This window comes from Pongo abelii, chromosome 11 (genome assembly GCF_028885655.2).
Source record: "Pongo abelii isolate AG06213 chromosome 11, NHGRI_mPonAbe1-v2.0_pri, whole genome shotgun sequence".
Lineage (NCBI taxonomy): Eukaryota > Metazoa > Chordata > Mammalia > Primates > Hominidae > Pongo > Pongo abelii.
Genome location: NC_071996.2, coordinates 32,875,119 through 32,887,417, shown reverse-complemented (window position 1 = coordinate 32,887,417; position 12,299 = coordinate 32,875,119). Strand labels below are relative to the sequence as shown.

Sequence of the window (12,299 nt, the reverse complement as noted above, 5' to 3'; positions counted from 1 at the left end):
TTCTGGATATTAGCCCTTTGTCAGATGAGTAGGTTGCAAAAGTTTTCTCCCATTTTGTAGGTTGCCTCTTCACTCTGAAAGTAGTTTCTTTTGTTGTGCAGAAGCTCTTTAGTTTAATTAGATCCCATTTGTAAATTTTGGCTTCTGTTGCCATTGCTTTTGGTGTTTTAGACATGAAGTCCTTGCCCATGCCTGTGTCCTGAATGGTATTGCCTAGGTTTTCTTCTAGGGTTTTGATGGTTATAAGCCTAACATTTACATCTTTAATCCATCTTGAATTAATTTTTGTATAAGGTGTAAGGAAGGGATCCAGTTTCAGCTTTCTATATATGGCCAGCCAGTTTTCCCAGCACCATTTATTAAATAGGGAATCCTTTCCCCATTGCTTGTTTTTGTCACGTTTGTCAAAGATCAGATGGTTGTAGAAATGTGGCATTATTTCTGAGGACTCTGTTCTGTTCCATTGATCTATATCTCTGTTTTGGTACCAGTACCATGCTGTTTTGGTTACTGTAGCCTTGTAGTATAGTTTGAAGTCAGGTAGCGTGATGCCTCCAGCTTTGTTCTTTTGGTTTAGGATTGACTTGGTGATGCGGGCTCTTTTTTGGTTCCATATGAACTTTAAAGTAGTTTTTTCCAATTCTGTGAATAAAGTCATTGGTAGCTTGATGGGGATGGCATTGAATCTGTAAATTATCTTGGGAAGGATGGCCATTTTCATGATATTGATTCTTTCTACCCATGAGCATGGAATGTTCTTCCATTTGTTTGTATCCTCTTTTATTTCATTGAGCAGTGGTTTGTAGTTCTCCTTGAAGAGGTCCTTCACATCCCTTGTAAGTTGGATTCCTAGGTGTTTTATTCTCTTTGAAGCAATTGTGAGTAGGAGTTCACTCATGATTTGGCTCTCTGTTTGTCTGTTATTGTTGTGTAAGAATGCTTGTGATTTTTGTACATTGATTTTGTATCCTGAGACTTTGCTGAAGTTGCCTATCAGCTTAAGGAGATTTTGGGCTGAGACGAAGGGGTTTTCTAAATATACAATCATGTCATCTGCAAACAGAGACAATTTGACTTCCTCTTTTCCTAATTGATTACCCATTATTTCCTTCTCCTGCCTAATTGCCCTGGCCAGAACTTCCCACACTATGTTGAATAGGAGTGGTGAGAGAGGGCATCCGTGTCTTGTGCCAGTTTTCAAAGGGAATGCTTCCAGTTTTTGCCCATTCAGTATGATATTGGCTGTGGGTTTGTCATAGATAGCTCTTCTTATTTTGAGATACTTCCCATCGATACCTAATTTATTGAGAGTTTTTAGCATGAAGTGTTGTTGAATTTTGTCAAAGGCCTTTTCTGCATCTATTGAGATAATCATGTGGTTTTTGTCTTTGGTTCTGTTTATATGCTGGATTACATTTATTGATTTGCGTATGTTGAACCAGCTTTGCATTCCAGGGATGAAGCCCACTTGATCATGGTGGATAAGCTTTTTGATGTGCTGCTTTATTTGTTTTGCCAGTATTTTATTGAGGATTTCTGCATCAATGTTCATCAGGGATATTGGTCTAAAATTCTCTTTTTTGGTTGTGTCTCTGCCCAGCTTTGGTATCAGGATGATGCTGGCCTCATAAAATGATTTAGGGAAGATTCCCTCTTTTTCTATTGATTGGAATACTTTCAGAAGGAACGATACCAGGTCCTCCTTGTACCTCTGGTAGAATTCAGCTGTGAATCCATCTGGTCCTGGACTTTTTTTGCTAAGTAAACTATTGATTATTGCCTCAATTTCAGAGCCTGTTATTAGTCTATTCAGAGATTCATCTTCTTCCTGGTTTAGTCTTGGGATGGTATATGTGTCGAGGAATTTATCCATTTCTTCTAGATTTTCTAGTTTATTTGCATAGAGGTGTTTGTAGTATTCTCTGATGGTAGTTTGTATTTCTGTGGGATTGGTGGTGAGATCCCCTTTATAATTTTTTATTGCATCTATTTGATTCTTCTCTCTTTTTTTCTTTATTAGTCTTGCTAGTGGTCTATCAGTTTTGTTGATCTTTTCAAAAAACCAGCTCCTGGATTCATTAATTTTTTGAAGGGTTTTTTGTGTCTCTATTTCCTTCAGTTCTGCTCTGACCTTAGTTATTTCTTGCCTTCTGTTAGCTTTTGAATGTGTTTGCTCTTGATTTTCTAGTTCTTTTAATTGTGGCGTTAGGGTGTCGATTTTGGATCTTTCCTGCTTTCTCTTGTGGGTATTTAGTGCTATAAATTTCCCTGTACATGCTGCTTTGAATGTGTCCCATAGATTCTGGTATGTTTTGTCTTTGTTCTCGTTGGTTTCAAAGAACATCTTTATTTCTGCCTTCATTTCATTATGTACCCAGTAGTCACTCAGGAGCAGGATGTTCAGTTTCCATATAGTTGAGCAGTTTTGAGTGAGTTTCTTAATCCTGAGTTCCAGTTTGATTGCACTGTGGTCTGAGAGACAGTTTATTATAATTTCTGTTCTTTTACATTTGCTGAGGATTGCTTTACTTCCAACTGTGTGGTCAGTTTTGGAATAGGTGTGGTGTGGTGCTGAAAAAAATGTATATTCTGTTGATTTGGAGTGGAGAGTTCTTTAGATTTCTATTAGGTCCGCTTGCTGCAGAGCTGAGTTCAATTCCTGGGTATCCTTGTTAACTGTCTGTCTCATTGATCTGTCTAATGTTGACAGTGGGGTGTTAAAGTCTCCCATTATTATTGTGTGGGAGTCTAAGTCTCTTTCTATGTCACTAAGGACTTGCTTTATGAATCTTGGTGCTCCTGTATTGGGTGAATATGTATTTAGGATAGTTAGCTCTTCTTGTTGAATTGATCCCTTTACCATTATGTAATGGCCTTCTTTGTCTCTTTTGATCTTTGTTGGTTTAAAGTCTGTTTTATCAGAGACTAGGATTGCAACCCCTGCTTTTTTTGTTTTCCATTTATTTGGTAAATCTTCCTCCATCGCTGTATTTTGAGCCTATGGGTGTCTCTGCACGTGAGATCGGTTTGCTGAATACAGCATACTGATGGGTCTTGACTCTATCCAATTTGCCAGTCTGTGTCTTTTAATTGGAGCATTTAGCCCATTTACATTTAAAGTTAATATTGTTATGTGTGTATTTGGTCCTGTCATTATGATGTTAGCTGATTATTTTGCTCATTAGTTGATGCAGTTGTCTTCCTAGTCTTGATGGTCTTTACATTTTGGCATGTTTTTGCAGTGGCTGGTACCGGTTGTTTCTTTCCATGTTTAGTGCTTCCTTCAGGAGCTCTTTTAGGGCAGGCCAGGTGGTGACAAACTCTCTCAGCATTTGCTTGTCTGTAAAATATTTTATTTCTCTTTCACTTGTGAAGCTTAGTTTGGCTGGATATGAAATTCTGGGTTGAAAATTTTTTTCTTTAAGAATGTTGAATATTGGCCCCCACTCTCTTCTGGCTTGTAGATTTTTTGCAGAGAGATCCGCTGTTAGTCTGATGGGCTTCCCTTTGTGAATAACCTGACCTTTCTCTCTGGCTGCCCTTAACATTTTTTCCTTCATTTCAACTTTGGTGAATCTGACAATTATGTGTCTTGGAGTTGCTCTTCTGAAGGATTATCTTTGTGGCGTTCTCTGTATTTCCTGAATCTGAAAGTTGGCCTGCCCTGCTAGATTGGGGAAGTTCTCCTGGATAATATCCTGCAGAGTGTTTTCAACTTGGTTGCATTCTCCCTGTCACTTTCAGGTATACCAATCAGATGTAGATTTGGTCTTTTCATAGTCCTATATTTCTTGGAGGTTTTGTTCATTTCTTTTTATTCTTTTTTCTCTAAACTTCCCTTCTCGCTTTATTTCATTCATTTCTTCTTCCATCACTGATACCCTTTCTTCCAGTTGATTCCATCAGCTCCTGAGGCTTCTGCATTCTTCACGTAGTTCTCGAGCCTTGGCTTTCAGCTCCGTCAGCTCCTTTAAGGTCTTCTCTGCATTGGTTATTCTAATTTTGTCTAATTTTTTTTCAAAATTTTTAACTTCTTTGCCATTGGTTTGAATTTCCTCCTGTCGCTCAGAGTAGTTTGATCGTCTGAAGCCTTCTTCTCTCAGCTCGTCAAAGTCATTCTCCATCCACCTTTGTTCCATTACTGGTGAGGAGCTCCATTCCTTTGGAGGAGGAGAGGTGCTCTGCTTTTTAGGGTTTCCAGTTTTTCTGCTCGTTTTCCTCATCTTTGTGGCTTTATCTACTTTTGGTGTTTGATGATGGTGACGTACAGAAGGGTTTTTGGTGTGGATGTCCTTTCTGTTTGTTAGTTTTCCTTCTAACAGACAGGACCCTCAGCTGCAGGTCTGTTGGAGTTTGTTAGATGTCCACTCCAGACCCTGTTTGCCTTGTTATCAGTAGTGGTGGCTGCAGAACAGTGGTGGCTGTAGAACAGCGGATCTTGGTGAACTGCAAATGCTGCTCCCTGATCGTTGCTCTGGAAATTTTGTCTCAGAGGAGTACTCGGCCATGTGCGGTGTTAGTCTGCCCCTACTGGGGGCTGCCTCCCAGTTAGGCTGCTTGGGGGTCAAGGACCCACTGAGGAGGCAGTCTGCCCGTTCTCAGATCTCCAGCTGCGTGCTGGGAGAACCACTGCTCTCTTCAAAGCTGTCAGAGAGGGACATTTAAGTCTGCAGAGATTACTGCTGTCTTTTGGTTTGTCTGTGCCCTTCCCCCAGAGGTGGAGCCTACAGAGGCAGGCAGACCTCCTTGAGCTGTGGTGGGCTCCATCCAGTTGGAGCTTCCTGGCTTCTTTGTTTGCCTAATTAAGCCTGGGCAATGGCGGGCGCCCCTCCTCCAGCCTCGCTGCTGCCTTGCAGTTTGATCTCAGACTGCTATGCTAGCAATCAGGGAGACTCTGTGGCCGTAGGACCCTCTGAGCCAGGTGCGGGATATAATCTCCTGGTATGCCGTTTTTTAAGCCCGTTGGAAAAGCAAAGTATTAGTGTGGGAGTGACCTGATTTTCCTGATGCTGTCTGTCACCCCTTTCTTTGACTAGGAAACGGAACTCTCTGACCCCTTGCACTTCCCGAGTGAGGCAATGCCTCGCCCTGCTTTGGCTCGCCCACGGGGCGCTGCATCCACTGTCCTGCACCCACTGTCTGGCACTCCCTAGTGAGATGAACCCGGTACCTCAGATGGAAATGCAGAAATCACCCGTCTTCTCTGTCGCTCACACTGGGAGCTGTAGACCGGAGCTGTTCCTATTGGGCCATCTTGGCTCCACCCCCCAAAACTCCCATTTTTAAAACCATGAGATGTCATGAGACTCATTCAGTATCATGAGAACAGTTAAAGAAAGACCTGCCCCCATATTTCAATCACCTCCCACTGGGTTCTTCTCATGACACATGGGAATTGTTGGAGTTACAATTGAAAATGAGATTTGGGTAGGGACATGGCCAAACCATATTAACTACTATACAAATTAACTATTTAAATTTATTTTTAAATGTACATTAAAAACTGTAAGATTCTTAAGTAGGAAAGAAGAAACTGTTGTTCATTTTCTAGGTGATAAGTTAGGAAACATTAAAAAACAGGCTTGTGATCTTATCCTGATCTCAAATGACATAAATTTAGACAATATTTCATCTGCTGCCTAAAGTTTCAGCATCCTAGGGAAGGAAAAGAACAGATATTAAAAAAAGAAAGTAAGAATAGAATTTATATTTCAGTTGTTAAGTACTAAAACAAAGTCTTAGGATCTGCTGACAAGTTAGAGAATGCACAAACCAACAGCAGATATTTTGAAAAATCTAGAATTTAATCTTGACTATTGTGATTTGCATTCTGTAGTTTCATCTAGCTGTGCAAGGAGGGGTAGAAGTGATGTTATTTCAATGAGCTATTCAATAATATTTAAAATGGAAATGCACTAGAAGACTATCCCATATGACACTAACCATGGAAAATGAAGAAAACGATTAAGAATAAATATTTAAACTACAGCCCTGGGAATGGAAATGGTGGTACTGGGAAAACCCAGCTAAGGGAGAATCACGTGAGTAGAAAGGAAAATGGCTTGTTCTTCTTGTGGGAAATTTTAAATAACTACTTGATTCGATTTTTCTTTCTATTTCTGTTTTAATAGGAATTATTTTGAATAGGATTTAAATTAAAGAAATACTTCTGAACCTCTGATATCAAGAATAAACTAGATAAAACTAACACAATTATTTTCAGCAAAGGGGAACCAAGAACTTAAAGTCATAAATTAGCTTTTCTTCAGTTGAATACTGAAGAACTTTCTTTTTTTTCTTCTAAGATTATGCAGCCAACTCATTTCAAAAGGCCATTTAAAAGCAAGATTGGATTTTTGGAAGAAAGAACAGAAATACCCATAGCAGTCTATGATCTTAAAGGACCAAATAGAGCAGAGAAAAGAACATGGCGTGAATTATTCAATTTCAGTTCTGTTGCCACATTCATATTGTGCAAGCTGAACTTTTTACTTAAGATTCTGCAATCCTTGTAACTATTTAACCAATAAGGTTTCTCTTTCCAGGTCTCTAAATACTTGTGAATTGTTAAACCATGTATTTATTTGGATTTTTGTGTCACTATTCATAATTATAGTATCTGATAGGGTTAACAAATATTTACACTTTTAATAACAACTATTAACATATAGTGGGTTTTCAGACTTTCATACATGTATACTCTCTCTCTGTCTCTCTCTCTATATATATATATAATTGTGCCTTATATTTTGTTACAGAATCACTAGAGATGAGATATGTTCTCAAATACCTTGCTAGTAAGGAGAACAGCCTATGAGAAGTGAATATTAAATTTTAGCAATATTTTGTTTACATTAGGGACTAAGTATTGATTTTAGAATTTCTTTCTCTAAAGATTAATAAGAAGGAAGCTTTACATGAAAGAGTGTCTCAAAATGATTTACAATCTAATATTTTTTTTTCTGAGCCACCTTCTCATTGTTCAGTGTGAGTGATTGAGATGAATGATTAATCCAGGTTTCTCTGTTTGCTAGTTAAAAATAAAGAGAAAATTATTTAAATGCATCAAATAGTAAGATTTCTCTAGGTGATTCTCCCTGGGTCTGATTCTAACATAAATTAAGTTCCTGCTAAATTAGGTTGCAATGTGAGCAATAAATGTTTGTTGATGACTGAGTTCTGTTGTAACTGTAAATTGCCTGTAACAATGAGCAGAGGGTAAGCTTGGAATTTAAGACATATTTTAGACAATTGTCTTGAAGAAAGCAAAAAAAAAATTCCTACATTTTAGTGAATGCTGTGACATTTCTCTCTTTGAGAAAAGAGGATATGCTATTATCTTCCTGGGCAAGTTGAGGCAGAATGAGATGCTAATAAGGTCCAGAAGGGCTTACACTAAGGAGTTGGATTTCAGTTGGAAGAAGGGTTCTTGTGGCTAAAAGGCAATAAGAATATTCCTAAAATATTTTTGTAAGATTGTATATTGTCTTGTGAAAAGATGCTATTAATACATTATTAAAGAGAAAAGGAAAGAAAACTTATTTTTGGGAGACAGTATAGCTTAATGAAGAAAACCTAAATTCAGAGAGATGCAAGTTCAAGTTTCACCTCTGCCAATTACTAGTTATGTGGTCTTTGTCAACATGGCCAAGCCTGTTTCTCTGTGAAATGAGGATACTAATACCCAGTAGGGGTTGGGGGACATTCAGAAAAGAGAGGATTGGTTGCAAAGGATGAACATCCCAAATGATTACAATGAGACAGGGGGAGCCTGCTCATAAAAAAAAAAAAAAAAAAGATAGAGGATAGAAGTTAGCCTTGGAGGCTATTAAAAGAGAAGCTTAATTATTCATTATATGTATAAGGAAGGAGTCTTTATTCTATGAATGAAAAATTCAAGTGACCTCAGGGTAGGCAGCTAACGAAAATTTAAGGAAAGGAACAAAGAAAGCAACACAGAAGAAGAAAAAAACAAAGAAATGAAGTATATGGTTTTCTCAGTATTGAATACAGCCAAATAAATTAATTCTTAAATTACATAATATCTCCTTCTCATTATTGTTTAAACAGAAGATTTATTTATAGTTATTTGAATTGCTTTGAAGGGTTGGTTTTAGAATAAGTTCCAGAGGAAATTGGAGTTAAAAAATATTCTTATTATTAAAATTATTAAACTATTCCAGAACACAGAAAATAAATACAACTTCAAAAATATTGAATAAATGTGTTAATGTGCTAAGTGATCAATATAATACAGAATGGAAAACAAAGGACTATGTAATTTTATCTGTTAACATAGATGTAAACATTTAAATAAAAGTTTAACATATTAATCTAATAGTATAAAAATAAGAATTCAACATGGTTGGTTGGATTTTGTTACAGACATATAGAGTGGTTGTAAACAGGAGATTGTATTTATGTAATTTTTATATCAATGTGTTAAAGGAGAAAAATATGTTTATATAAAAGAGTCTGGAAAGAAATAATGATTATTTCATAATGGAAAAAAAGACAGGAATGTCACTGACACTATGATCATTCAACATTGTTTTTTTAAAAATAAATTAAATTTTTTTAGTTTTAGGGATTAGGTCTCACTCTCTTGCCCAGGCTGAAGTGCAGTGGCGCAGTGGGACAGTCATAGCTCACTCTAACCTTGAACTAACTCCTAAACTCAACTGGTCCTCCTGCCTCAGCCTCCCAAGCAGCTGGGATTATAGACATGAGCCACCTTGCCCAGCTCAATATCATTTTTCACATTCAAGCTAATGAAATAATTCACTAGAATTAAACAAATGCTTTTCAAAAACGAAGTTGGAACAATTAGTCATCCATAGACACAAAACAAAATAAACCAGCAAACAAACAAAACTTCATATTAAGCCTCATGCCATGTGTGAACATATACAAAAAGTAACTCAAAATAGAGCAGGGACTAATATGTGAAATAAAACTATAACATTTTTTAGGAAAAAGCCATAGGATAAAGTTTCAAGACCAAAAAATAGGTGAAACATTGTTAGACTTGACAGCAAAAGCATGATTCATAAAAGGAAAAATTGATTACCTGGATCTCATAAATATTGATACCTTTTTCTCCACAAAACATTTTCTAAAGAGGGTGAAAAGACAAGTTACAGACTGGAGGGAAATATTTGAAATTCACATATCTGACAAAGCATTTGTGTTTAGAATAGACGAAGAACTCTTCAAACGCAGCATTAAACAAACACACCAACAAAATAATTCAGTTAGAAAGTGGACGAATGACATGAACAGATATTTCACTGAAGACGGTATGGGGATCATAAATAAGCACATTAAATGATGTTCAACATCATTAGCTATTAGAGAAATGCAAATTAAACCACAAGGGGATGTCACTACACATATATAAGAATAGCCATTTTTTTTAATGACATCAAATGCTGCCAAAGATGCAGAGAAACTGGATCATTTATACATTGCTGGTGAGAATGTAAAATGGTAAAACTACTGTAAAAAAGCATATGGAATTTTTAAATAAAACTGTAATGTGTTTACATTTGACCCAGCAACTGCATATTTGGGCATTTGTCTTGGAGAAAGAAAATTTATGTTTGTACAAAAATCTATAAACAAATGTTTATAGCAACTTTATAATATCCCCAAACCAGAAATAACAATAACTCAAATGTTCTTCAATGAGTGAAGAGTTAAAGAATGGTCTGTCAATACCCTGGAATATTACTCAGCCATCAAAAGGAATAGATTATTTATACATTCAACAACTTGAATGGATCTCAAGGGAATTATTCTGAGTGATAAAAGCCAGTCCAAAAGCTTAGGTATGGTATGATTCTGATTATATAGCATTCTTAAAATTACAAAATTTTAAAAATGGAGAATAGAGTAGTGGTTTGTTGCCAAGGGATTGGGTGGGGGACTATTAATAAAAGAGTAGCAGAAGAGATCTTAGTAATGAAACTTTTCTTGACTGTGGTGCTGGTCACCTGTGATGCAGTTGCATAGAACTAAACACTCAAGAATGCACGTGAATAAATGAATACATGTAAAACTGGGGAAATCTGAGTAAGGTTGATGGAGTATATCAATGTCAGTTTCTTTTTGTGATATTATTATGCAGGATGTTACTTGTCACTGAGAGAAAGTGAATGAAGAGTACACAGAATTTCTCTGTAATATTTCTTGCAACTTCATATGAATCTTCAATTACCTGGGAAGCAAATGCATACATAGTATAATTAGTTGCTTAAAATTTGGAAAAGAAATAAAAAAGTAATATTTTTACGGATGCTATGATTTAATATGTAGAAAATAAAAACTCACAATTGAAATGTTTAAGAAAATGTGATATGGTGTAATCATTAATCTTATAGGTATAAAAATAATTTAGAATGGGAATGGGAAATATTCTGTTCATGATACCAAACTATATATACTTTGCACTAAATTCAATTGGAAGGGCAAAGGACTTATATGAAAAATCAAAGATAAAATAGTATTAATGTACATGAAATGAGGATGGAATATTTCTGAATGAAAAGCCTTAATGTTGTGAAATGTTTAAAATTTTCCAGTTTACACTGTTGTGTGTATGTATATAATATATATAGTGTTATTTTAATAAAATTTCTATTTGAGTTGTAATATGATTTTAAAGCTCACATAAAAGATACCATGTTTGAAAATTACCAAAATATTATTTTAAAACTTATTTGAAAATAAGATTATTTGGTGTGGTGGACTTACAGCCTTTTTTTTAAATTAACATCTTCCTAAAAAATGTAAATGAAATATGTGGAACTCATTAGGAGCAAACTAAATGTTTTTGGAAGACAAACAGATGCATGCATATAAAAGAAATTTTTATATATAATACAGTTAATTTTTTAAATGTAATAGATAAGGATCATTTATCTAAGTTTGTTAGCATAATCTCTCTCACTGAAATAAGCACATGCCTACCTCCCACCTTTACCTATGTAAATTTATTGTATCAAATAAGTCAATGTTTATCAAATATAGATGATAAAATATAATTCTCTAAAAATTGAAGGGATCTGATTAGACAAAATAATGGTAAATTTATGTGATAGGGAAATTTAAAAATTTTGAAACTTATCTATATCAAACCTTGGTTTTATTGAGATACTTCATAGAATAAATATATTTCTGAAACCCTAATAAAATTAGCTCATCTGATTATAATCCCATACTTTTATGATGGAAGCTGAATTCTGGAATTAAGACATTTTTTCGCTTGTGAAACAACAAGCACTTATCCTTTTATCTCAAATGTTCTTCCTCCTTCTCCTGCCCCTAGTATTCCCTTCCTCTGCCTTTTGAAACATGTAATACCCAGGGTTTTTTAAATAGTTTTTTTTATAATAGATTATTTTTCAGAGAAATTTTATATTCACAGCAAAATTGAGTGAAAGGTACAGGAATTTCCCATATTCTCTTCCCCCTGACCCCCCTGTGCCTGATACAGACCGTGCATAGCTTCCCCGATTATCAACATCCCGCACCAGAGTGGCACATTTGCTATCACTCATTAACCTATATTGACACATCATTGTCACCCAAAGTCCGTTTGGATTCACTCTCCAGTGGATTGTGTTCTATGGGTTTGGACAAGTAAATAAGGACATGTATCCACCATTGTAGAATCATATGGAATAACTTCACCACCCTAAAAATTCTCTATGTTCACCTGCTCATTCCTTCCCTCGCAATTCCTAGCAACCATTGATATTTTTACTGTCTCTATAGTTTTGCTTTTTCAAAATGTCATGTAGTTGAAATTCTATACTATGTAGCCTTTTCTTATTGACTTCTTTCACTTCATAATATGCATTTAAGTTTCCTCCATGTCTTTTCATGGCTTGATAGCTCATTTTTTAGCATAGAATAATAACCCATTAAAAAAATGTATCTATTTAGCCATTCACCTATTGAAGGACATGTTGGTTGCTTCCAAATTTTGGCAATTATTAATAAAGCTGCTATAAATGTTTGTGTGTAGGTTTTTCTGTGTTAATATGTTTTCAGCTCCTTTTGGGTAAATACTAAGGAGCATGATTACTGGATTGTATGATAATAATTTGTTTACTTTTATAAGAAAATGCCAGATTATTTTCCAAAGTGACTGTACCATTTTGCATTCTTACCCAGGAATCAGTGAGAGTTGGTCACTTTATGTTTAAGTGAGGCCTTCTCTGATTTTTTCTGTGAAACATTTCCTTTCTCCAAACTCATTTAGCACTCTCTATCCTTATACTGACATCTATTAT

At 35.6% G+C, this 12,299-nt stretch overlaps 1 protein-coding gene across 1 annotated transcript in view; it reads left to right on the top strand.

Moving 5' to 3' along the window:
• DPP10 (dipeptidyl peptidase like 10) overlaps positions 1-12,299 on the top strand; it is a 703,534-nt gene that overhangs the window by 176,515 nt on the left and 514,720 nt on the right. The window lies entirely within an intron of this gene.